At 46.4% G+C, this 25,227-nt stretch overlaps 1 long non-coding RNA gene across 1 annotated transcript; it reads left to right on the top strand.

Annotated features, from left to right (window-relative positions):
* The first annotated feature begins 21,484 nt into the window (after positions 1-21,484).
* On the top strand, positions 21,485-24,891 carry LOC148872385 (uncharacterized). Its single transcript, XR_016106646.1, has 2 exons — positions 21,485-21,815; positions 24,163-24,891. It is a non-coding gene; the product is annotated as an uncharacterized LOC148872385 (long non-coding RNA).
* Positions 24,892-25,227: the final 336 nt, after the last annotated feature.

The raw sequence follows: 25,227 nt of genomic DNA on the forward strand, positions 1-25,227 counted from the left end.
CGAAGCCTCTACACCGGGTTCCCCCCGGAGCTTCCCCATCCCCTCCGTTTCAGGTTCCCTGCTACCTCGTTCAGAAGCAAGGCCGCGAACAGCTAAGACCGGCCGGATCGCGCTCCATCAATTGGCGCCGTCTGTGGGAACACGCTGCAAAAAGCCTCCCTCCAAACTTCGATAACCCCTTTTCTTCAAAAAACCCAACACTCATGGCCTCCTCCAGCAACACCGAAAGTGGCACGGAGACAAACGCCACCGGGGAACAACTTCAAGTCCTCGTGGTGTGCATTGGACAATTCACCATCCCCCTTTCGGCGGATGGGATCCCCAGCTTGAACGCACCACAAGCAGTGGCACCCGTAAACCCTCCTACCACAAGCATCCCCTTTCCTCTCCCCATTGAGACAACCTTCACTGAACCGACTGTCGTCCCCCTGGCAGCCAGCCAAAACCGGTTGGAGGACCTGATGCAGTGCATGCGGGCAATGCAAGCCCAAATGCAACAATTCCAGCGGCACCAGCTTCACCAGCACCAAGTACTGCACAACATCTCCAGCATCACTATCAACAGCGGTTCCCCCAACTGCCACTGAACCAACCACTACTTCCACCTCGCCACCCCGCTGCGAGGCCGATCAAGGCCTCCCCGCAGGATGGACGCCCCCACCAGGCGAAGGCCTCCCGGCCCCAGAACCACCCTAACAGCCAGGCCTCGTCCCCAAGCCGAAGAGAGAAAAATGTCATCCCCGCCTCGCAACCCGCAGGCGGGTCGGGAACCTCACCCGCGAGGTCGGCATCCCGACGCTCCAAGCCCGAGCTCCCGCTCACCGAAAACCGATTCGACGCCCTAGTGGCAGACTACCAGCATTCCGGGCCCATCGAGCTCGGTAACACAGAGGCCAGCAGCGCCAGTACAAGGCCCGCTAAACAGCGAAGGCGCCGGCGAAGTCGTCGAACCGCCACCCGTGCCTTGTCGGAATTCAGAGGCGAAGACACGAGCTCGGACAAGGTAGGGGCTCCCCGATTCTCTCGGTTCCTTCCCCCCTCGCATCGGAACTCCTGACGGTCCCCTTACCAAGAGACTTCAAGCTCCCACCTCTGGACAAGTACGACGGGTCCTTCGACCCCAACGACCACGTTGACGCCTTTCAGCCCCAAATGCACCTCGCCAGGGCCAGCGAATCGTGTATGTGCGTGGCATTTACCACCACCCTCAAGGGGGTAGCCCGCACTTAGTACAGGAACCTGGCCCCCGGGTCGATAAAGTGTTGGGCCCAGTTCGTGCAGGTCTTCACCGCACACTTCGTCACCAGCCAACGGTGCCCCAGAACAGAGGAAAGCATCTTCGGAGTAGTCCAAAGAGAAGGAGAATCCATCTGGGGCTACATCAAGCGATTCAACGAAGCATGCTTGCAGATACCGCGGTTGGACCCCACAGTGCAGCTCATGGTGGCCAAAAGAGGGGTGACGCACAAAGAATTCAAGTGGCACATGGTGGCCAACTAGCCCGCAACCGTGGCCGAATTCCTCAAGCTCGCGGATAAGTTCATGAGGACAAAGAAAGAAATTAACCAACGAAACGAAGGCGGGAACGAGAAAAGAAAGAGAGAAGGCGAGCTCTCCAACCCGGTGATAGAAAAAACCTAACCCGGGAGCCGAAGCCGAACCAGTCGTTCTGGGCCCCCCTAGCAGTTCGGACGGACTACACGCCGTTAAACACGAGGCAGACGGAGATCTTAATGATGATCAAAGACGCCCCGTACGTTAAGTGGCCACCTCGCCTAAAGGGAAATCCGAACGAGAGAAATAAGAATTTGTATTGTAGTTTCCATAGAGACCATGGTCATAGTACCGAACAGTGTAATAACCTCCGGGACGAGATAGAGGGACTCATCCGTCGCGGATACTTGAGAAACTTTGTACAGCACAACAATAATAACAATAAGGCAGGTCGGCAAGGGGAGCACGAAAATGATGCCCCCGAGTCTAGCAACAAACCTGTCGAACCGTTGCAGAAGCAGCCTCCGGAAGAAAGGCCAGTTCGGGGAACCATCCATGTAATAGTGGGAGGTTCGGTGGTAGCGGGGTGTACCTCGGCAGCAGCCCGGACTTCAGTTCGCGAAGCGGCCCTCGAAGAACGGAACCCCCCAAAGAGACCAAAGACCGAAGAACCAATCTTCTTCACGGAAGACGACGCGCGAGGGGTCCACTACCCCTATGATGACGTGCTTGTCATTAAACTAAGGATCAGCGACTTCGAGGTCAGGCGCGTACTCGTAGATTCGGGCAGCTCAGCGGACATCCTCTTCAAATCAGCATTTGACCAGCTGCAGTTACAGAGGAGCGAGCTGAAGCCCGCGAACACTCCCCTGGTGGGTTTCAGCGGAGAGGAAGTCAAGCCCCTCGGAAAAGTAACCGTCCCTGTGGAAGTCAGCACATGGCCTTGTGCAGTCAGACTCAACCATGATTTCCTGGTAGTCGCGACCCCATCCCCATACAATGCCATAGGGCGGCCGATCACGCATATCCTACGGGCGGCGGTCTCCACCTACTATTTGGCCATGAAGTTCCCTACGGACTTCGGTGTAGGGGTAGTGCGGGGCGACCAGCTCAAGTCCCGCAAGTGTTTGTTGCCGCCCTGAAGGGAAAAACCAAGGCGGCCGACGACCTCGAACTGGAGCGGCCTACGGAGCAAGGTGAGGAACGAGCTTCGCCCACGGAGGAAACTGTCACAATCCCGACTTCGGCTACGGACCCAGCTCGCACACTTCACATCAAAGCTTCCATCGAGGATTCCCTACGAACCGAACTGGTGATTTTTTACTTCAAAATTTAGATATTTTTGCATGGTCCGCGGCCGACATGCCCGGCATTAGCCCTGGACTGATAACTCAAACTTAATACTAACCCTGTAGTCAAACCCGTTAGACAGAAGAAACGCAACTTAGCCCCAGAACGCTGGAGGGCGGTCGACGAGGAGGTCGAGAAGCTCCTCGCAGCAAAATTCATAAGGGAAGTCCATTAGCCCCAGAACCCTATCCCGGTTAGCCAGTACAAGTCACAACAATATGAGAACTGTGTACATAGAGGACTTACCTTGGCCTAGTATTCTCGGGGGGACAGAGGAGGTCGCTCCCGTCTTGGAGGCAAAGCCAAGCTGGATCGACCCACTCGCGAGCTTCTTGATAGACGGAACCCTCCCTGCAGAACGCAATGCGGCCAAGAGGGTGCAGCGCCAGGCAGCCAAATACGTCATAATAGACGAACGGTTATACCGACGGTCGTACACGCTCCCCTACTTGCGTTGCCTGCGACCTGCCGGAGCCGAGTTCGTACTCCGCGACACTCATGAAGGCCTGTGCGACGGACACTTGGGGGGCAGAGCACTCGCCCAAAAAGCACTTCGACAAAGATACTACTAGCCAACGATGAAGGCAGAAGCTGTTGAGCTCGTCAGAAAATCGACAAGTGTCAGAAGCACGCCAATATCCACCATCAACCTGCCTCCGACCTCAAATACCTCACCAGCCCGTGGTCTTTTGCACAATGGGGCATCGACCTCCTTGGGCCATTCCCACCAGCAACAGGTGGAAGAAAATTCCTAGTTGCAGTAGATTACTTTACGAAGTGGATAAAAGTCGAACCTCTGGCAACTGTTACGGCTCGAAACATACAGAACTTCTTTTGGAAGAATATAATATGTCGGTTCGGGTTACCTCGGGTACTAATCTCCGACAATGGCAAGCAGTTCGAGGATATCAAGTTCTAAGAGTGGTGCCAGAACATGGGGATTCGACAAAACTTCACGTCAGTCGCGCACCCGCAGGCATACGGTCAGACGGAAGTAATGAACAGAGCCATCCTACCGGACTGAAAGCACGTCTGGATCAAGCTAAGGGACTGTGGGCCGAAGAGCTACCAAGTGTCTTATGGGCTCACCGAACTACCGAAAAAACCGCCACGGGAGAAACCCCCTTCAACCTCACCTACAGCACCGAAGCAGTGATCCCGGTGGAAATCGAAATACCAACATTGTGATTAGAAACATACGACGATCGGACGAACGGAGACGAGTTACGTACCAACCTTGACCTACTGGACGAGGTAAGGGACCTCGTGCACATCCAAACAGCAGCATACCAGCAGCAGGTAGCTCGCTACTACAATAGCAATGTAAAGCAAAGAAGCTTCCGAGTCGGCGACCTGGTCCTTCGTAAGATTATGGTGCCCGAACCCAGCATGGGCAAACTTGAACCTAATTGGGAAGGGCCCTATAAAGTAAAAATAACGCTCTAGGGGGCATACGAACACGAAACCTTGGAAGGCAAGCGAGTACCTCGAGCGTGGAACATCGTGAACTTAAGGCGATACTACCTATAAAACACCAAGCGAAGTGGACGAAATCAGGTCCTATGTGCCACGAAGTCGAGCATATTATCAGCTCGGCAAAAAACCAGTTCGCGGCAGAACAGACCGCGAAAATATAATAACCCGGACAAAGTGGCAGACAAAGAATCAGTTCGGGGAAGAACACGGGGAAAAAGACGTATATATTCCATTGCAAGAAACAGTACATTGGCCATCAGAAAGGACTTCCAAAAAAAAATTACATGCCCGGAGCCACTTCTTCGCCATCGGAAGGCACTTCAACAACACCCGAAGGCCCTGCCTCTCCTTCAGAGTCCGGCTCGCCATCGGCAGCATTGGCCATCTCCTGAGTTATGCGCGAAGTGGTTATGGCACTTACATCGAGGTCGGGGTATGTATTCCGGATCATCCACCGACTCAACTTGAACCCCCTCCTGTAAGAGTCCACCATCAGATCGTCAAAACGCGGGGAGGCAATGTAGTCTTCAACTGCCTTCTTTTTGGCGTCTTCAATGCCTTGGGAGAAAATCTGTATTCTCTCCCTAATGTCCTCCTGAAGATACTCGACTTGATGCTGCAAATCCAACTTCAAGTCCGCCATGTGCTTGACAACTACCCCCATGGCCTCGGCGTCACGCTGAGACCTCGCCTGTCTGGCCATCGCGACGCGAGCAGCCTTTTCAGCAGCGTAAGCAGCCGCCTCAGCAGCCCGGGTATTTGCCTCTGCAGCACGGAAGGCTTCTTCAGCAGCATGAGCAGCAACCTCAGCAGCTCGCGCCTGTCGCGAGCTCCTCTCCACTTGGGCAGCCAAGGCATGAATTGAAGAATTCACCTACCAAAAGAAACAAGTGAACAAATAACAGCAGAAGCAACAGAATAAAAAAGGAAGACAAAATCTCACTTACCACCATGGCATGTGTTACGGCGTGGCAAGCGACCTGATTCAAGGGAAGATCGATCCACGCCGCAACCTCCTCGGGGAAAGTAACATTCCTACTCTTTTGAAGAGCGTAGTTCGGCATCAACACGCTCCTAAACTCCCCTTGAGCTCCCGAGCCTGAGGGCCCAGCCCGCGTATGAGCAGACCCGGAGTGAGGAGCACTTAAGTACGCAGGAGCGCCCGTATGAGTGGTTTCAGCGAAAGGCGCCCCGGCAGTCTCGTGCACCGGTGGAGTCACTTCGGGCTCCCCGAGTAGATCCTCTGTCGTATGGTCTGGGGCTTGGGGCTCCTCATCTAGGGGCAGCACATTACGAGTTCGCTTGACGACCCGCTTCCTCCTCTTCATACCTTGGAACAAACGCCCGCCGCGAGTTCTCTCCGCATCCATCACACCTGCAGAACGAGTTCGACATCAGAAAAAATGAAGGAACAGAGCAAGAAAGAAACCGTATAGCCAGAAACCTACCCGAACTCAGGCCGGCTGCAAAAAGCTTAGCCTCCGTTAAGTAGTGGTGGCACTTTAAGCCTTGTCGTGCCCACTGCCGGAGACCCTTCGCCGTCTCTTTATCAAGAGTTACGCCCGAGTCGGGAGCGGCCTCACCCCACCCGGTCTGAAAGGGCCATCCTTGTGCATTTCGCACGCCGAAGTAGTCCCGCTTCCACGTCGGGACCTTATTAGGAAGATCGTGCAGAAACTTAAAACCCTGGCGAGGAGAAAGGTAATACGCCCGTCTCCCCTCAGGAAGATAACCCGTCTGTCTCTTGAGCATCAAGATAAAGGAGAATATCTCTAAATCCAAGGTGAAGTTCTGCTCGCAAAAAAGGGAAACTGTCCCCACCAGGTTCCGAATAGAGTTCGGATGAAGCTGGCCAATGGTGACACCGAAGTGGTTTATGACTTCGACGAGAAGGGGATGGAAAGAAAGTCGCAACCCCGCAACGAGCTACTCTCGAAAAATCACAATCTCGTCAGGACCGTGTTCCCAAGGAAATCTAACCGAATGAATAAAATATGTGTACCCCCCAAGAAGATTGTAAGACAGAAGTATGGATTGAAGCCCCTCAAGCATCATGGTCGAAAAACCAAACCTGTCTAGCATCCGACCTCGGCGGGAGGTAGATGCCAAACTGCCCGAAGCGACTCGGCCTACTGGATCATAGTCCTCAAGCTCCACCTCAGGATCACTGAGGCAATCGGGGGACACGGCTCGGTTGGTGGAACCTACGTCGGCCCTACCCGAAGAATCGTCTGAGCTATCAAAACTAGACATTGGGGAAAAGATGGATTCAGGAAAGTACTCACCGGAAAGTTTGAAAAACAAGCCAAAGAACCGTGAAGACAGTATAACCAGCCTTGACGCGAGCTAGAAAAGACTTGGACGCGAGCTGAAAGGTTGGACGCGAACTCAGTAGACAAACCGCAGAAGTGACAAACCGACCGGGGTCCCCCACTATTTATAGCTACAGTAACCAAGAATCGACCGTGCAGATCGAAGACGATCCGACAGCCCACGTTCTTACTGACCGCGCGACCCTTAAGGTCGAGACGTGATTGGCGCCCGTCTTTACGAAAAAAGCAAAACGTCAGCGCACGTCTTTTTGAAACCAACGTCGCTTCGACACGCGTCTTTCCGAAACTGACGCGCCGCACGTCTCCCTGACAATCGCCCGCGCACGTACAGCAGTGGCGTGCCTTTTTGAAATGACCCGCTGTCACGTCCCAACGGCGCGAATTGGTTTGAAATTTAAAACACGCGCTGTCACAACCACCAGTATTCTTGATTAAACACGTTTCCAGCCTTCTCGGAAACCGAAAGAACCCTAACAAAAGCAACTCGCGCAATGAAGGTTCGAAGGACGGGACAAATCCACCTGCTACCTCGCGAAACTCCCCGCACCATGGCAAGACCCCCGGCGCAATGAAGGTTCGAAGGACGGGACAAATCCACCTGCTACCTCGCGAAACTCCCCGCACCATGGCAAGACCCCCGGCGCAAGGAGTGGGGGGCAATTGATAAAGGAAGATTTGGCCCGACCTCTCTATTACATGACACGTGGCAGAAACAACAGCTCGGCAAAAGGGGCCAAGCCTAGGCGGGAACAAGGGGACACGAACGGACTGAACTCCCTACCAGGGGCCCGAACTCACCCTTTGTAACAGCTCGGGATACACTTTGTTGAACTGCCACTTTGTAACAGCTCAGGATACACTTCGCCAAACTGACCCACCTTCTTACAGCTCGGGATACACTTCGCCGAACTGACCCACTTTGTAACAGCTCGGGATACACTTCACCGAACTGATCCACTTTGTAACAGCTCGGAATACACTTCGTCGAACTGACCCACCTTGTAACAGTTCGGGATACACCTCACCGAACTGACCTGCCCTATAGATACCTCCGAACTCAAGACCGCCTCGCTCAGCACTTCGCATCACCTTCTGGGCACCAAAACCAAACAAGTTGTACCATGCCTGACACTAAGGAAGTTCGTGCCCAAGGGCGCCGCGCCTGACTGACTTGGGATCTGATGTTTGGCGGCAGCACTCTAAACAGCCACCTGCCACCGCCACTGACACCGCCATCTCTAGTTAGAAAGACAACTAGGCAGTGACGGTTCTGTCTCAGCAAAAAGGACGACGGCCGAATTGACAAGCACAAGGGCAATCATACCTAACCTGACAAGGGCCTCGGGACGAGTGCACGAAGTGATTATAAGAACCCCCTGCCCCCCGACAAAGGAGGTATGCAAACTTTGCGCTATCTGGTATTACCTTGCTTTTGATGGATTCTAACTTGAGCTTCGGAGCCTCTACACCGGGTTCCCCCCGGAGCTTCCCCATCTCCTCCGTTTCAGGTTCCCTGCTACCCCGTTCAAAACAAGGCCACGGACAGCTAAGACCGACCGGATCGCGCTCCATCAATATTAATCTAAAGCCATGTCAGATCTTTTTCTTCTTCCTTCTGAGAAATCTGACTCTACTTCTTGATAGAGCAAGTATGCTTATATGTTGAGATATATTGAACCTTCTCTTCATGGTGTTCATTCAATAAGGTATCATCAATCTCAGCATCGCACGACTATTTTGCAGATTAAAATAACATATTACGAGGCTTTATAATCTATTGTTTAAAAAAATGCAACTAGAGAGAGAGAGATTCTTGTTTATTTGTTGCAGAAGTTCAGAATATCATGAATAAAAAAAGGGGGCATAAAAAACTGGTATTCGTACAAAAGTTGGGATCCCGTCTCAAGTTCTCAACTCGATAATGCCTCGTCCCAACTACATCATGAACCCAAATTTGTTACTTATATCATACTTTCTTCTTATATGAAATATTCTGGGAGAAGTACTTCTCCCATTGGCGTTTTCATTAACTTGGTTCTCTGATCTGCTTTTGGTTACCAAGAAAATGAGAAATCTTCTTTTCGGATAGCATGGGGTCAGTTTTGTTTCCTACCACTCTCCATTGTTTTCGGTCTGTCTTCTCTACCTTAACGAAGAGAGAAAATTAGAGATCAAAGAGGAAATCTATTTACCTGTTTCGACTTGATTGTCTTTTCTCTTATAGTTTCCAAAGTTGTGTGCGCACACAGACACAATAAAGACATGCAGGGGCATCACTCCCTAGTTTTTTTTTCATAGAGCATTGGTTTCTTGAAATGAAAAACATTCCAACACCTGGTGACGGTGCCGGAGAGAGAGGTGGAAGAGGGTAAAAAAAGTCAAAGAAAAACAAAACATCAGAGAGGGTTTAATAAAAAAATCAAAGCCCCAGACACAGAACAAGGGTTAGAGCTTACCTGGTAATCGGAGAGTTCGCCAGTACCGGAGATGGGAGCGGAGATCCGAGCTCGGGCAGAGAACGGGGGTCAGAGCCTCTCCTCCGATTTGAGCTTAGGGGGGCGCGAATATGGGAAAAGAGATCAGGGTTCAGGGTGCGCGCTCCAGCACTTTTGAATTGGTTTTGGGGCTTACGGATGGGGCTAACGTCCGTCACGTTAGCGTCACACGCGGGAACGCCCCACCGCGTGCGACTGGACAAATGTCAGTCGCACGTCGAGTGGGGCGAAGCGTGGTGGGGCGGTGATGCGAACTCACAACTTGGACGAGTTGGGTTAGGCTGAGGGTCAACCCGGGCCCAACCTGAAAACTCAAACGTCAGGCTTCGGCTTGGTCCAACCCGAAGTCAAGCCCGCAAGCGAGCTCAACATGACACAACTCAGATTGGTCTGGTTTAATGCGACTGGACAAATGTCAGTCGCACGTCGAGTGGGGCGAAGCGTGGTGGGGCGGTGATGCGAACTCACAACTTGGACGAATTGGGTTAGGCTGAGGGTCAACCCGGGCCCAACCTGAAAACTCAAACGTCGGGCTTCGGCTTGGTCCAACCCGAAGTCAAGCCCACAAGCGATTTTTTCATGTACAAATACTGATATTAATATATTTTAGAAATAGATGGAAATGCTTAAGTACGTTGAGAAAATATATACAAATCACATAAATACATCAATAGCAATAAATCTAAGGCTAAATTATTTATGAATAAGGTGTACACACAAGAAAAGAACGCTTAAATAGGTTATATAAAGAGAAACATTACATTTGACAATACACAGATTCTAGAACACTAATACATCATATAATAATTATCACTCCATTTCAGTTATAATGTTTACCAAAAAATTGTTATAATTATTTTTTATTAATTTGTATTAAAATTTTAAGAAAAGATATTTATTTAACATTTTATGCCAATAATAACTCTAGTTTTCAAATAATAATTTTTTATTGTTAACATATAATTTATATGTAAAATAAAACATATAAATCATTTAAGGAAGATAAAATAAATTGTTTTTTTAATTTTCAGTTTTTACTAATTTTTTAAGAAAAAATAAATCTTAAATTATTTATTTTATTTTTATAATTATAATTCTATTTTAGTTTTTATAATTATAATTTTCAACTTTTATTAAAGTTCAAAAACAATTTTATCAAATTAGATACACTTATGTATGATACGTATTTGACAATATGGTGTGAATGTGTGATACAGCCCAATACGAAAATGTATCATGTCAATACACATGACTCTTACCTTAAGATGCATACCCATTTGTAGCATATTCTTTATGATCACTGATAAGGGGTGATTTGGCCGCACATCATCAATAACAATAATTTAAATCTTGCATAACAAAATAATTTTGAAAGATGAGGATGAAAACAACATAAAATTAAAAAAAAAAAAAGATATCTAAAGAAAAATTTTTCCATATTCTAGTTTTAAGAGATTTGCTGAATTAAGTGGCATGTTGAAACAGATGTTCTGTGGCAGAAATGAGATCACATCTCCGCCCCACAACTCCCCACAGCACATCCCTGGAGATGTTCCCAATGCACAGCGGGGATGTGCCGTGGGGAGTTGTGAGGCGGCCCCTTGTGGGGCGGAGATGTGAGCTCGGCAGAAATTGAATGAACAGTCCCCTGTTCCACAATCACCGAGTCTTCCCTTCCACATGCAATTTGCATAGATCGGATCATCGGATTACAAGGTCATCTAGCCGGCTGTTAAAGTGGGTGGCTTCTTGATCACAACGAGCCCACTTCCAATTGCTGTTAAAATGGGTGTTAAATCGTTGATATAAAACTATCTTCCTTCCGAATCAGGCACCCACCACCAGAGGGACCTGGGTTACTTTGATACGCTCCATCTCTGTCAAGCTTAAAATAACACGCTCCCTAGGTGAGGGTTGCCATTTAACCTAGATACTAGGGGAAGGGTCCCTGCGTTGCAGGGGTAAGATATGATGGTAAGTGATTTGTCAAATTTTTTAATTAAAAGTTTAGGCTTAGTTTAAAAAAGTATAAATACAAATATGTATAGTGTAAATACACACAAAATAATATTAAATACAAGTTTTTTTGCACTCTACATGTTTGTATTTGTACTCCTTTCAAACTGAGCCTTATTGAAAAAAAAAACATCTATTTAAAATAAATATCTAGATAATAATGTATTTAAAGGGTCGGGCTGAACTACCAGGCTATCGAGTCCATGAACAGGTTTAGCCCAATTCGTGGCCCAGCTTGGCCTAAGATTTGGCTCACTGACCAGCTTGGCCCGCAACACAGCGTAGGCCCTGTGGGCTCGAGCTAAAATAAAATTTGAAGATCTTTTTTAATTTTTTTCATCCATTTTTTATTTTATGTTAAAATTTTCATTGCTATTTTCAAAATTAAAAAAAATGACTTAACTCAGTTTGTGGCTTGACCTAGCCTAATACTTGGCCCGTTGACCAATCGTAACAAGATCTGCTCCTCACATATGGGCGCCTCACATGCACATCCACCATGCATTGGAAACATTTCCCATGAATAATAACAAATAAGTACGGGAGATGTTCCCAATGCATGATAGGATGTGCCTATGAGGCGCCAAGTGTAAGGAGCAGATCTGGTCTCAGACCAGCTTGGCCCGTGCCATGCCACAGGCCCGTATGGGCTCAGGCCTTATATTATATACAATAATTACATAATATATTAATATATATTTATATATATATATATATATATAATTTTGTTATATTATTTCATTTTATTATTGCATATATAAACAATTATACATAGCAAAATTCATATAAAATAACTTTTGAAGTTATTTTTTAATTTTTTATCTATTTTATTAATTTATAAAAACATGGCTTAGCTCTGTTCATGGCCTGATAATAATTATATAATATATTAATATATATATATATATATAATTTAAATTTCAATTGTGTACATCAAAATACATATAAAAGGGAACGTGTTAAAGAAAACTATGAAACCTCTCCTAATGAGGGGGGCAAGGCTGAGCCCCACAAACACTAGGGGAAGCTCCTTCTCCACTAAAGCCTTGGCCTTGACTGCCCTAGCACGAGTAGGTGAGCCACAGTAGCTGTCTCCTCCTCCAACCTTCGAGGCACGAGATGAAAAAGAATTTGCCTTTCCAATTGTGAACGGATGTAAGGTTATCGACGGGCTTGCTCCTTCATGGCTAAAGAAAGTACATTCTGGCCTCAGAAGAATGCTTCCTCGTTACGAACATGGCATGGAATAAATTCAGGATCAGCTTCATGTCTCGAAGCCTAACCCACACCAACATGAAAACTATGGTCCTAATGGTGTTGGGAACGAGCTGACTGATGGTGATGTCGTACCACTCCAACAGATCAGAGATGAGGGGATGAAGAGGGAACCTAAGGCTGAACTCTAAGAAGTGTTGATATATACAAATCTCTCCCTCACCAGGGGTCCATAGATGGTCACCGACGTCTGGAACCCTAAGCTAGTAGGACCAAGGTATGTGGAACCTCCTAGCTAGGGCCTTCACTTGGTCCATGTCCAAAGTGTTGTCGAACTCCGAAGGAGGAACATCAACCATCGCCACCCTTAATTCTCTTATCATGAATTGATTTGTTTCTTGCTAGGGCTGTGGAAAACCTAACCATGTTAATGAATATATTTTTATCTTTATGATTTATCCAAGACTGTAATTTCCATATAGTCTATAAATTATTGTGTTTAATGCAATTAAGAGCTTGGCACCTCTTAATTGATTTGTGTTATGTGAATGAATCAAGAGAGAAATTCATATAATCGACTGAATAATTCATAGTGTGAATTGAATGGTATATAGAGATATATATACATGATTCATCTGAACTTAATGGTTTGTCTTGGACTTAATGCATTTCCATCTTGAGAGCTCTACTCGAGAGATCGAAAGGTTACCTGATGGACGTAGTTTTAGTATGTCTCGAGAGAGAATATTAAATAAATTTGGAAAGACCTCAACTTATGAAAATGGCAAATAATCTTTGTTAATCGAATCCTTTAATATTCATTACATTGGTTAAATGGACCTAAAAGTCCTAGCGATTTCATCCATTGTATATTCGGTTAGTGATCACATTTGCTTTATTTTCTTTTTCTAGTTTTTATTTTCAGTAGTTCTTGCTCAAAACTGAATTTCGATTGTCCAAATAATTAGGGAAGACTGTGGTTCTAATACTTATTTTGTTAAACCCCTGTGGGAACGATATTTTATACTACTTGATAACTAGTGCACTTGCTAGGGCTATATATTTATAGCTATCAAGAGGTGTGTTTGATTCTAGTGAAAATAATGCTACTGAAATTTTTGAATTGATTCATTGTGATTTATGGGGTCCTTACTCTGTACGTGCGTCTTGTGGTGCCACATATTTTTTTACTATTGTTGATGATTTCTCAAGAGCCGTTTGGATTTTCTTGCTTAATGACAAAAGTGAAGTGGGCAAAACTTTACGTAATTTCTTCACTATGGTTGAATGCCAATATGATAAATTGGTAAAGATAGTTAGAAGTGACAATGGTACTGAGTTTACGTAATTTCTTCACTATCCTTTAGCACGGTCCAAACGTGCCTTCAGTCTGCGGAGGATGGCTCTGTTTTGTGACTTCTGCTTGACCATTTGCTCGAGGGTGTGCAACTGAAGTAAAATTCTATCGGATCTCCATGTCTTGGCACCAGTTCTGGAATTTGATGTCCTCGAACTGCTTGCTGTTGTCAGAAATTAGTACCCAAGGTAGCCCGAAGCGGCACACAATGTTCTTCCAAAAGAAGTTTTGGATGTTCCGGGCTGTGATTGTTACAAGAGGTTCAACTTCTACCCACTTGGTGAATTAATCCACTGCTACTACTAAGAACTTCCTCTGGCCTATCGCTGGCGGGAACGGTCTAAGTATGTCAATGCCCCATTGTGCGAAAGGCCATAGGCTTTTGAGATACTTGAGGTTGGCAGCAAGCTAATGGTGAATATTGGCATGCTTCTAGCATTTGTCACATTTTCTGACGAGCTCGATGGCATCTGCCTTCATTGTTGGCCAATAAATACCCCTGCCGTAGTGCTTTTTGGGCGAGGGCCCTGCCCCCCAAGTGTCTACCGCACAGAACCTCATGAGTGTTGCGGAGTACGAGCTCGGCTTCGGTAGGTCGCAAGCAACGCAGGTAGGATCTCCGGTACATCCGTTCGTCTATTATGACGTATTTGGTTGCCTGGCGCTCTACCCTTCTGGCCGCATTGCGATCTGCAGGGAGGGTCTCATGTGGCAAGAAGCTCACGAGCGGGTCAATCCAGCTCGACTCTGCTTGAACGACAGGAAAGACCTCCTCTGCCCCCTCGAGAATGCTAGGCCGAGGTAGGTCCTCTATGTACACGGTTCTCATGGTGATATCGCTGGTGCTGGCTAACCGGGACAAGGCATCGGCCTCAACGTTCTCCAACCTTAGGATTTGCCTGATGAAGTGTGATTGGAAGTTGAGCAGAGCCTCTCTTACTTTAGCTAAGTAAGCAACCATGGTTGGTTCGCGAGCTTTGTAATCTCCTGTGACTTGGTTGACTACGAGCTGGGAATCGTTGTAGATGACGATGTGCTTGGCTTTTACTTCTCTGGCTAAAGCTAGTCCAGCTATCAACGCTTTGTATTCCGCTTCATTGTTGGATGTCACGAACTCGAACAGTAGTGCATACTCCCATTTCGTGCCACTTGGGCCGTGTAGAACTATTCCGGCTCCGCTGCCCTACTGGTTCGAGGAGCCATCTACGTGAAGGATCTAGGGCTCCTCATCCCAGTTCGCACTTGGCCTAACTATGAAGATGCCACACTGGCTGCTACCTCATGGGGCCCAGACTCAACTAGCCTGGGAGCTCCGGGCTCGCCCGAACTGGGGGCCTCGTGCTCAACCGGACTGGGGACTTCGGAGCTGAAAGTGCACTCGCTGATCTCAACGGCCCATTTCGTCAATCGACCAGAGACATTGGGCTCAAGTAAGACTTGCCTCAGAGGTTTGTCGGTGAGGACGATAACAATATGAGCCTGGAAGTACGGATGAAGCTTCCGAGCTGCGATGACCAGTGCGTAGGCTAGCTTCTCTATCTCTAGATATCTCGTTTCCGCTCCCTACAATACTTTACTAACATAAAAGATGGGTCATTGGACCCGATCTACTTCCTTTATTAGTACCGAGCTGACTATTCGTCACTTTCTGAGAGGTACAACTCTAAAACATCGCCCTCTTTGGGCCGGGTTAAGATTGGCACACTAGCGAGGTATTTCTTGAGCTCGTCAAATGCGAGCTGGCAGTCTTGGGTCCATTCGAACCCTTTGCTTTTAATTGCCTTAAAGAAAGGCAAACAACGGTCTGTTGACTTGGACATAAAGCGGCTCAGGGCGGCTATGTGGCCATTCAACCTCTGAACCTCCTTCAACTTCTGAGGTAGTCTCATATCTAAGATGGCCTTAATCTTACCCAAGTTGGCCTCAATGCCACGCCGGTTAACAATGTATCCTAGGAATTTTTCTGAGGTGACACCGAAGACACACTTGTTTGGATTCCACTTTATGTTAAATTGTCGTAGAATTTGAAAGATAGAATGCAAGTCTTGTATCAATTCGTGTGAGAATTGAGTTTTGACGACCATGTCGTCTACATAACACTCTATTTTTTCTGCCAATTAATGGCTCAAATAATTTATTTACAAGCCTTTGAAAGGTTGCCCCAGCATTTTTCAACCCGAAGGGCATAACCTTGTAACAATATAAACCGAACTTTGTGATGAAGGTAGTTTTTTCTTCGTCCGCCGGGTCCATCCTGATTTGGTTATAGCTCGAATAAGCATCTAAGAAACTCAACAACTCGTGTTCTGAGGTTGCGTCCACGAGGCGGTCGATTCTGGGGAGTGGGAAGCAGTCTTTTGGGCAGGCTCGGTTTAGGTCGATGTAGTCGACGCACATGCACCACTTGCCGTTAGCCTTCTTTACCAGAACGGGGTTGGCAACCCAACTCAGGTAATGGACTTCTCTTATGAAGTCGGCTGCGAGGAGCTTCGCGACCTCCTCGTCGACTGCTTTCCATCGCTCTGGGGCTAGGTTGCGTTTCTTTTGTCTAACGGGCCTAACTACAGGATCAATATTGAACTCGTGAGTTACAAGGCTAGGGTCTATACCAGGCATCTTTGTTGTGGACCATGCAAAAACATCTAAGTTTTGAAGTAGGAAACTTACTAGTTCGGATCGCAGGGGTTCCTGGACTAAAGCACCGATCTGAAGTGTCCGAGCTGGGTCTTCTGCTAAAGTCGGAATGGCAACTGTTTCTCCCGTGGGTGCAGCTCGTTCTTCGCCTTGCTCCGTAGGTCACTCCAGTTCGAGGTTGTCAGCCACCTTGGTCTTTCCCTTGAGGACGGCGACATAACACTTGCAAGACTCAAGTTTGTCGCCCCGCACTACCCCTACTCCGAAGTTTGTAGGGAACTTCATTGCCAAATGATAAGTGGAGACCACCGCTCGTAGGACATGGGTGATTGGTCGGCCTATTATGGCGTTGTACGGGGAGGGGGTCGCGGCCACCAAGAAGTCATGATTGAGTCTAACTACGCTGGGCCATGTGCCGACTTCCACAGGTACTGTTATTTTCCCGAGGGGCCTGACTTCTTCTCTACTGAAGCCCACCAAGGGAGTATTAGCGGGCCTCAAGTCACTTCCCTACAACTGAAGCTGGTCGAATGCGGCTTTGAAGAGGATATCTGGCGAGCTACCTGAGTCAACGAGGACGCGCCTGACTTCGTAATCATTGATCCTTACTTTTATGACGAGCACGTCATCGTGGGGGTAGTGGACCCTACGTGCATCATCCTCCGTGAAGAAGATCGGTTCCTCTGTCTTCGGCCATTTCGGAGGATTTTGTTCTTCCCTGACAGATTCACGAACTGACGTCCGAGCTGCCGCCGGGGTACAGCCTATGACGATCGAACCTCCAACGATCATGTGGATGGTGCCCCGTACTGGCCTCTCTTCTAGGGGCATCCTCTATGACTGCTCTGTCGGCCTGCTGCTGGACTCAGGAGCATCCTTACCATGTTCCCCTTTCCGACCTGCCTTATTATTATTATTACTGTTATTCTGTACAAAATTCCTTAGATATCCGTGACGAATGAGTTCTTTTATCTCATCGCGGAGATTCTTACAGTTCTCGGTACTATGACCATGGTCTCTGTGAAAGCTACAATATAAGTTTTTATTCCTTTCATTGGGATTCCCCCTCAGGCGGGGTGGCCACTTCACGTACGGGGCATCCTTGATTGCCATCAAGATTTCAGCCCGCTTAGCGTTCAGTGGGGTATAGTCAGTTCGGTCCACTACAAGGGGTCGAAACAGCTGACCCGACTTTGTCCCGCGAGCTACGTCCTTCTTCTTTTGGCTGTCTCCTTGGCTGGAAAGTTCTCATTCTCTCTTTCTCTTCTCGGGCACGCTCTCGCCCTTCTGATTGATCTCTTCTTTTGTGGCTATGAACGTACCTACAAGCTTGAGGAATTCAGTTATGGTTGAAGGCTGGTTGACAACAATGTGCCACTTGAATTCCTTGTGCGTCACGCCCTTCTTGGCTGCTGCAAGGCACACTACGGGGTCCAGGTGCGGTATCTGCATGCATGCATCATTGAGCCGCTTGATATAGCCCCGGGTGGACTCTCCCTCTCTTTGGACTATGTTGAGAAGACTTTCCTCAGTTCGCAGGCACCGCTTGTTGGTGACGAAGTGGGACGTGAAGGCTTGTGCGAACTGTGCCCAACTTCTTATCGATCTGGGTGTAAGGTTTCGATACCATGTGTGGGCCACTCCTCTGAAAGTGGTGGAGAAAGCCACACACATGCAAGACTCACTGGCCCTCGCCAGGTGCATCTGTGACTGGAAAGCGTCTACATGATTATTCGGGTTGAACGACCCGTCATATTTATCGAGAGGGGGGATCTTGAAGTCCTTGGGCATTGGAACAGCCAGGAGCTCGGGAGATAGGGGGATGGAACAGAAAGGAGGGGAGCTTTAACTTCACTCGAGCTTACCTCTTCCCTGCCTCTAAGCTTGGGTAGGTTGGGGGTGGTAGTTCGGCGAGTTCGGCGGCGGCGTCTTTGTTTCTTGGCAGGCTCCGCATTGGTGCTGCTCACCTCCGTACTGTCAGGAATAGTTTGCGCAGGAAGCAACTCAGGCTGCTGGTGATGGCTGCGGACAGAGGGGTTATGCTTAGAATCTGCAGCCAGGATCTCGAACCGGTTCTCTAGAAGTGGGGCTTCGAACTTTGATTGTTGGGGTGATGTAGACCTAGCGAGTTGGGATCCTCCCGACCTGACTGCCCGCGATGAGACCGGAGTGGCTGGTCTTTCCTTTCTGCTGCGGGAAGAGGCTTGGCTCTTAGGGGGGTTCTGAGATGCCTCTCCTTGGCGAGAAGGGCTTTCATCCTGGCGGTGAGACCTAGCTTGTCGTGAGGCTAGGTGCCGAGGAGGGAGTTGAGGCTTAGTGCAACACCTGCTGCTAGTAGAGTTGGAACTGCTGAAACTGCTGCATCTAGGCTTGCATGGCTCGCATGGACTACACCAGGTTGTTGAGTTGGCTCTGGCTTGTCGTCGGAGGGACAACAGTTGGCTCAGCAAAGGTTGTCTCAATAGAGGGGGGAAGAGGAACACTCACAGGCACCATTGCTCATGGCATGTTCAGGTTAGGGTCTCTGTCCACCCAAAGGGGAATGGTGAACTACCCAATGCAGACCACGGGGACCTGGAGTTGCTCCCTAACGATGTCTATCTCCATGCTACGCCCGACATTGCTTGAAGAAGCCATGAATGCCGAGCTTTCAGAAAAGAAGGGACTGTGAAAGCTTAGAGGAAGGCTTTTAGAAGCATTTCCACAGACGACGCCAAATGATGGTGCGCAATCCGGTCACTCCTATCTAGCACTTGCGTGGCTCCTGAAAGGTACTTGAGATAGAGAAGATGAGGGATCCCCAGGGGCTTGCTCGGCAGGAACACTCCGACACTTAAGTTAGAGTTCTGTGAAAGATGCAAAGGAAGGAAGAAAACTAAGAGTGTAGATAGTGCGAGTATCAGAAAGTTACCTCTGTCCTTTTGGATTGGGCTACTTATAACAAAACTCTGTCGAATCAGGCCCACTTGCCTCTGACAGGGCAGGTATAACCGTCATTGTTGTCCTGCCACAGTCGTTACAGACAGGGCTGAGGTGGCACGTGTGGGGCCGTCGTTGCAGGGTACGTACCTGTCAGGTGTAAGACACCTTATAAATTGGCAGGCACAACACTGTCTGACGAGAGACGTGGTTGCAGTCTCCAGGTTTGTCAGGTACGGTGGTCAGGCAAGAGGCCTTCCTGTGATGTGTCAAACTGCTCTTCTGCGAGCTACCCTGTACTGAGCTACCCTGCAAGTGGCGAGCTGCTTGTGGCAAGCTACACTGAGCTGTCTGGCCCAAGGTGTCTCTACCTCGGGGTATCTAGAGGCGGATTAGGTTGTTCCTATTTGGGAGTGGCCTAAAATCCACTGGGAGGAGCTCGAACATTAGAAAAGGTCAGGGGGCCCCGAGCTTGGAGGTAGCTTGGAGTGCCTCATCCTTGGGAAGGAGGTGCAAGCCAGGCGGCTCTCGGTGAGTAGCCTAACCCACCGAGTTGCCAGACTAAACTCGGTGAGCCCTTCCCATCGAGTTGCGATTGCGCTTGCCGTGCTGTCACACTGAGTCATCGCTTGAGCAAGGTCATGCCCACGTGTACCCGTGCTACGAGGTCGGGCCAAATCACCTTCCATCAATATGCTTTCCCTTTAAAGTGTTTGGAATCAACACCACCAAAGAAGATCTCACCCCCTTCCTCAACCTCTAGATTTCGATTGCACGAAAAAGAGAAGACCTTCTCACATAAAAACCATGTTCCACCATGTTATACCTGAACTCATATTAAACGAATCAAAATTAAACATATATAACTTAACTTGAGGCATTCATGCACCCATGCATGGGAATTAATCTAAAACTGTTCACTTCCATGTATATATATGTGAATATACCAGATAGGTAAAACATTTCCTACTGATTTTTCCTAAAACCCCAACCCCATTATCTCATTAAATTCTGCCATAAGGTGAGACTTTTTCTTGCGTAACCTCAATGAAAGTCTAAAAGAAGATAGAATCATGCATAAATTACTATATTGATTCATATGCAGCCAAACCAAACATATGCATAAAAGCTCAATTGAATGTTTAATGATGCTTGCATCAAGAACCATATGTCTCTTCTTATCCCTCCTAAAAGGCTAGAATCTTACCTATAAAAGAAAATGAGAATAAACACAAGTCCTAGTACACAAACCACCTTCCCCCTTACATTTGCACACCATGGGGTTGTTTAACTTTGACTGAATCAACCCATGGGAAAGATTTTTTGAATTTTCTATATCTCTTTATCCATTGTTTCTAGAACCTTCAAGATTGAGGATGTTCTATGAGAGAATTACTAGTGTTGATACACTCATGTCCACAAAAATCCCAAGTCCATTTTAAATAGGTGGCCATGACCATCTCCACTGGGGTCTATACCTTTATTTTAGGGTCAATGCCAACACTTAAAGGCCAATGGACCTTTCACTTAGCATATGTAAGCACCCAATTTTTGCTCAGTCTGTCGCCTGAACCTCTAATTTACCCTAAACACTTGATTAAACCCTTTCGATCCCTTTGGAACACCCAAAAACCAAAAAATCCCAACTTTTATCCCTATAGCCCTAAAAACCACCGTTAAACTTGTCTGATACCTATCCAATGGCTCCAGTCGACACAACCATCAGATCTCGCACACCCCAAATACCCTTCAAACCAAATTCCCAAATTACCCCTTCCAAAATTACCAAAATGCCCTTAGCCAAAGTTACCTGAATTACCCCCGACCTAATTCCAAAAAATGTCCCTCCTTCCAAAATTACCAAAATGCCCTTAACCAAAGTTACCTAAATCTCCCTCTAAAATTACCAAAATATCCCTTCCCCCAAATTCCCAAAGTACCCATAAACCGAAATTACCAAAATACCACCACCAAATTCCCCCTCTGACCTAATTCCCAAATTACCCCAAGTGTCCAAAATACCAAGTTACCCTTCTCCAATTTACCCCTTGAAGACACCAACCTAGTGATATACCTCCCCAAACCCTAGCTTACCCACCTGAAACCCCCTTCCTCTTGGTTTTTGTTTAGAAACCCCTTTGCATTCAATTATAAAAGGGGATGCATTATTCCCAATCAGGGGGCAAAGAAAAGAAAAGAGGTTGGGGAAAGTGGGGTTTACGCGCTCTTGGTATTTTCCCTTAGGGGAAGTCTGCGAGCTATCGAATGGAGAGTTGAGAGAGAGTTCTGAAAGAAGAAGAGAGAGAGGGTTGGAAGTAGGTCTTGAGAGAGGAGAGAAGATTGTGAGAGAAAGCCCTGAGAGAGTAGAAAACAACCGAAGATTTTGTCTCAGCTTTCGACGAATCCAAAAAGAGGAATTGCTTCCATCACAACCCAAGTAGAGGTTTAATTGCTGAAGAAGACTCGTTGAGAGGTCGAGTTTTCCCATTCTCTTGCATCACCGTTTCTCATTTCACGCCACAAGAGGTATAGCTCGACTACCTCATATCTGAATATAGTTTCCTGCCTGTAGTTTTAATCATGCATTCTTTGTTTATTTGATAGTTTATCTCTTAGTTTTTATTTGCATTGTCATTCTTGCTTCCTGCATTCGTTTTTTTCAATTCGAGGCTTGTGGATCCTCTGGAATTCGAGAGTTTCACACTCCATCTGTTCTCAGACTATTCAACTGATTCCGAAGGTGGGGGCTCTAATAGAAAAGGGGTGAGGAAGCCATTTTTCATCCTTTTGCTCAGCCCCTGCATCCAAAAGGAGATTGGTCTAGGAATGCAAAAGGGAGCACTCTTTCGAATTACTAGAGGATCCGAGTCTCCTATCCATAAGAAGGAATTTCGGCATTCACATTGACAGGAGAGGGGTGCCTAACCCCTTCCCTCTCTCTCTCAACTTACTCGGAATAGCCTTGTCTCGATTGGGCAATATGGAGTCACTATCAATTCCGAAATGTTTTACCGATTTTAATTCCGGGAGACCCATCACTCCCCATTATTGATTTCTGATGGGTGGCGACTCCGTCTATTCGGCCGTAAAGTGAACCCACGGAGGTGTTTTCCCTACATTCACAGCATACAATAGCTCATTTCACAAACCCAAATTTAAAGATGTAGAGGAAAGAAGAGAGAGAAATTTACCCAAGAAAAGGTGTTTCCATGATGGAAGGAGAAATTCCTTAGGCAATCGACAAATGATGATTGAATGAAATACAATGATTAGCAACCATTTATCTACTCTACTATATAGTGCTAAAAAGCTCTTCCTTGCAAGAAAGAGATAATCTGGGAGGCTAGAGGAATGACCTTTCTATTGCCTCCAACTCTCAAAAGTGGCTACATGTAGCAAGAATAAGTAAAATCTATAATCTATAGGAAATTAAATACAAACAACACGCAACAAATAGACATGCTCAGAAAGCAGGAACTGAGCCATGTACAAATGAGAAAAAAATTTCTCATGTCAAATTGTGAACTCCACTAAGGAAAAACATGTTACATGAAAAGAGCCAAAAGTGATTATAGGAAATTGACAAAAGTGAAAGATAAAAAGGGATATTTTAAGGGAAAAAGAAAAAGAAGAAAGTACAGACTACATAGGCACTTACTATTTGATTAGGGACATCATTTTGCTTGCACATGACGCATGGAACTCTGGTTCCAAGATCAAAAGCCATTTCTGCCACCCATTCAGTATAAGCTCGTCTAGGAGAATCAATTTCCCACTCAACAGGTCCATATTCATTCTCAATCTGTAAGGGAAATTCAAGGAGAGGAACCCATAAGTTTCTCCACTAAGTTGCTCATTTTATTGTGTGATTGGCCTTTTCAATTGGTAGTGAACTTGACTCTAAATAGAAACAAACCAAATCCTGATACATTAGAAAAAATGAGAATGAACTACTATGAACGTTGACTCTAAATAGAAACAAACCAAACCCTAAAACATTAGGGAAAATGAGAATGAACTACTATGAATGTTGACTCTAAATAGAAATAAACCAAATCCTGAAACATTAGGGAAAATGAGAATGAACTACTATGAACGTGTATTGCATTACATGTGACAGAATTATTGGACCATCCTGAGATTCGAAAAAAAAATTCTGCCTTCATCATATCGACAATCTTTTTTGTAAATCCTTGCATTGTCACCTTCATTATAATAATTAAGAAAATCAACTAGTAGAATGACATTATGGACTCAAAAAGTTAACAAGGAAACCCTTGAAATGAAACGAGTCGAGAAGCTTGACATTTAAAAATACTTCATGTTTTTAAAAACAAATGTTAAAAGGAAAGAAGAAAGAGCATTTAGTTTTCCTTTCATTTTGCTATTTTGTTTATTAATATATTCTTTATTACCAAAGTTCCATTCTACGCAAACATAAGGAACAATTTGGAGGGGAACATGCCCGCTGCACTACAAATGCTATGTCAAATTAACAATTGAAAATTCCAATCCACGTCTCCCAAGGCACCATCCAAATAGCTAGGATTCTCTATAAGAAAATAGAGCAAGCATAACCAATTCTCTGTAATTTTTCCTAATCTATTCTTCTTTCAAAAAACAATGAAATTCCAAGAACAATAAACTTAAACCAAATATTGTTTAAGTAGAGAAACATATAAACAAATATCAATTTGGGGAAGCATTACTCTCTATGCAGAATTTTGCCAAAGATTCATTGTCTGAGGGCTTATCTTCCTCACATAATTTCCCTCAAAAAAATGGTCGATCCTTACGTATCTTGAATTTTTTTTACTTCTCTGATCGCTTTCTCTTTGCTTCCATCCACCTAATACACTATAACTTTTTTCAGTCCATGCGCTCTTCATTCTCCATGGGCAGACAACATGTCCTTATAAGAGTGGAACATCCAGCAGAGGAGGAGCTGCTTCATCTTCGTCTCTTGCTAGAGTCGTTAAGCCGGTGACCAATGATGACCAAACGAGCCTCTTCTCTAAGCCCAGAGAAACCACTCAAATAAAGCTGGAAATTTAGCTCAATCTCTTCAATGTCTTCTATTGCCTTGGGAAGTTCAGCCGGCCAGCAGTGTACAACTGAGAATATCTTAAACAGATCCCTCGGATGTTTATTCATTTGCATAAAGAGATGCTCGATTCCCTCAAAAATATTTATCCTAAAGAGGGCAGGAAAGAAAAGGTTGAGGGCACGGAAGAGGAGGAATATAAGAAAAGGGTTTTGGCGGGGGAGGAGAAAAGGGACCCCTAATTCATTTTTCGCGGTTATAGCGGCAGTTGTCTTTTAGCCACCTCTTGAACTGCCGCTAAAGGTGCTTTTTAATATGGTGGAAGAGTGAGGACACATGTCACCATGGTATGTCTTCCATTTTGCTATAAGAAGCGAGAAAAGAAGTAGACACATATCCCAATCTCGCATGCCTTCCATTTTGATTTAAGTAGAAGATAAAATCTGTGGTCGTAAAAATAAGGGTAAATGTAAATCTCTTAAATTATCTTTCTGTTCATGAAATTGACAAACTGTATTTTTACTGTTTACTTCTAAATTTTGTGATACTTGCCTAAAACCTTTACCATTAATTTTCTGTCACGCTCCGTTCACGTGTCATGTGAGTGATAATTATTTTTAAAATTTTAAAATACCCTTATTATTTTCTGCCGCTAAAGTAACCAGCATTAGCCCCCGACACTCAACTTCAACCCGGCCAGCTCTACTTTGTATTACCTTTCTTCGTGTTTCAATCCGATGCCTCTTCTATCCACCTCATCTCTTTGGCCACAAGACTCACAGTGATCGCCAAATGTGATGTTTCCGCCTCGGATGCTAGACACCCAGAAAGCAGTCCTATATCGAGCTTAACAGCTCCGCTGGTTTCAGAAGTAAATGGACAAAAGGAAGATAG

This window comes from Nelumbo lutea, chromosome 2 (assembly GCF_056320005.1).
Source record: "Nelumbo lutea isolate HS-2025 chromosome 2, American lotus-T2T, whole genome shotgun sequence".
NCBI classification, from domain to species: Eukaryota; Viridiplantae; Streptophyta; class Magnoliopsida; order Proteales; family Nelumbonaceae; genus Nelumbo; species Nelumbo lutea.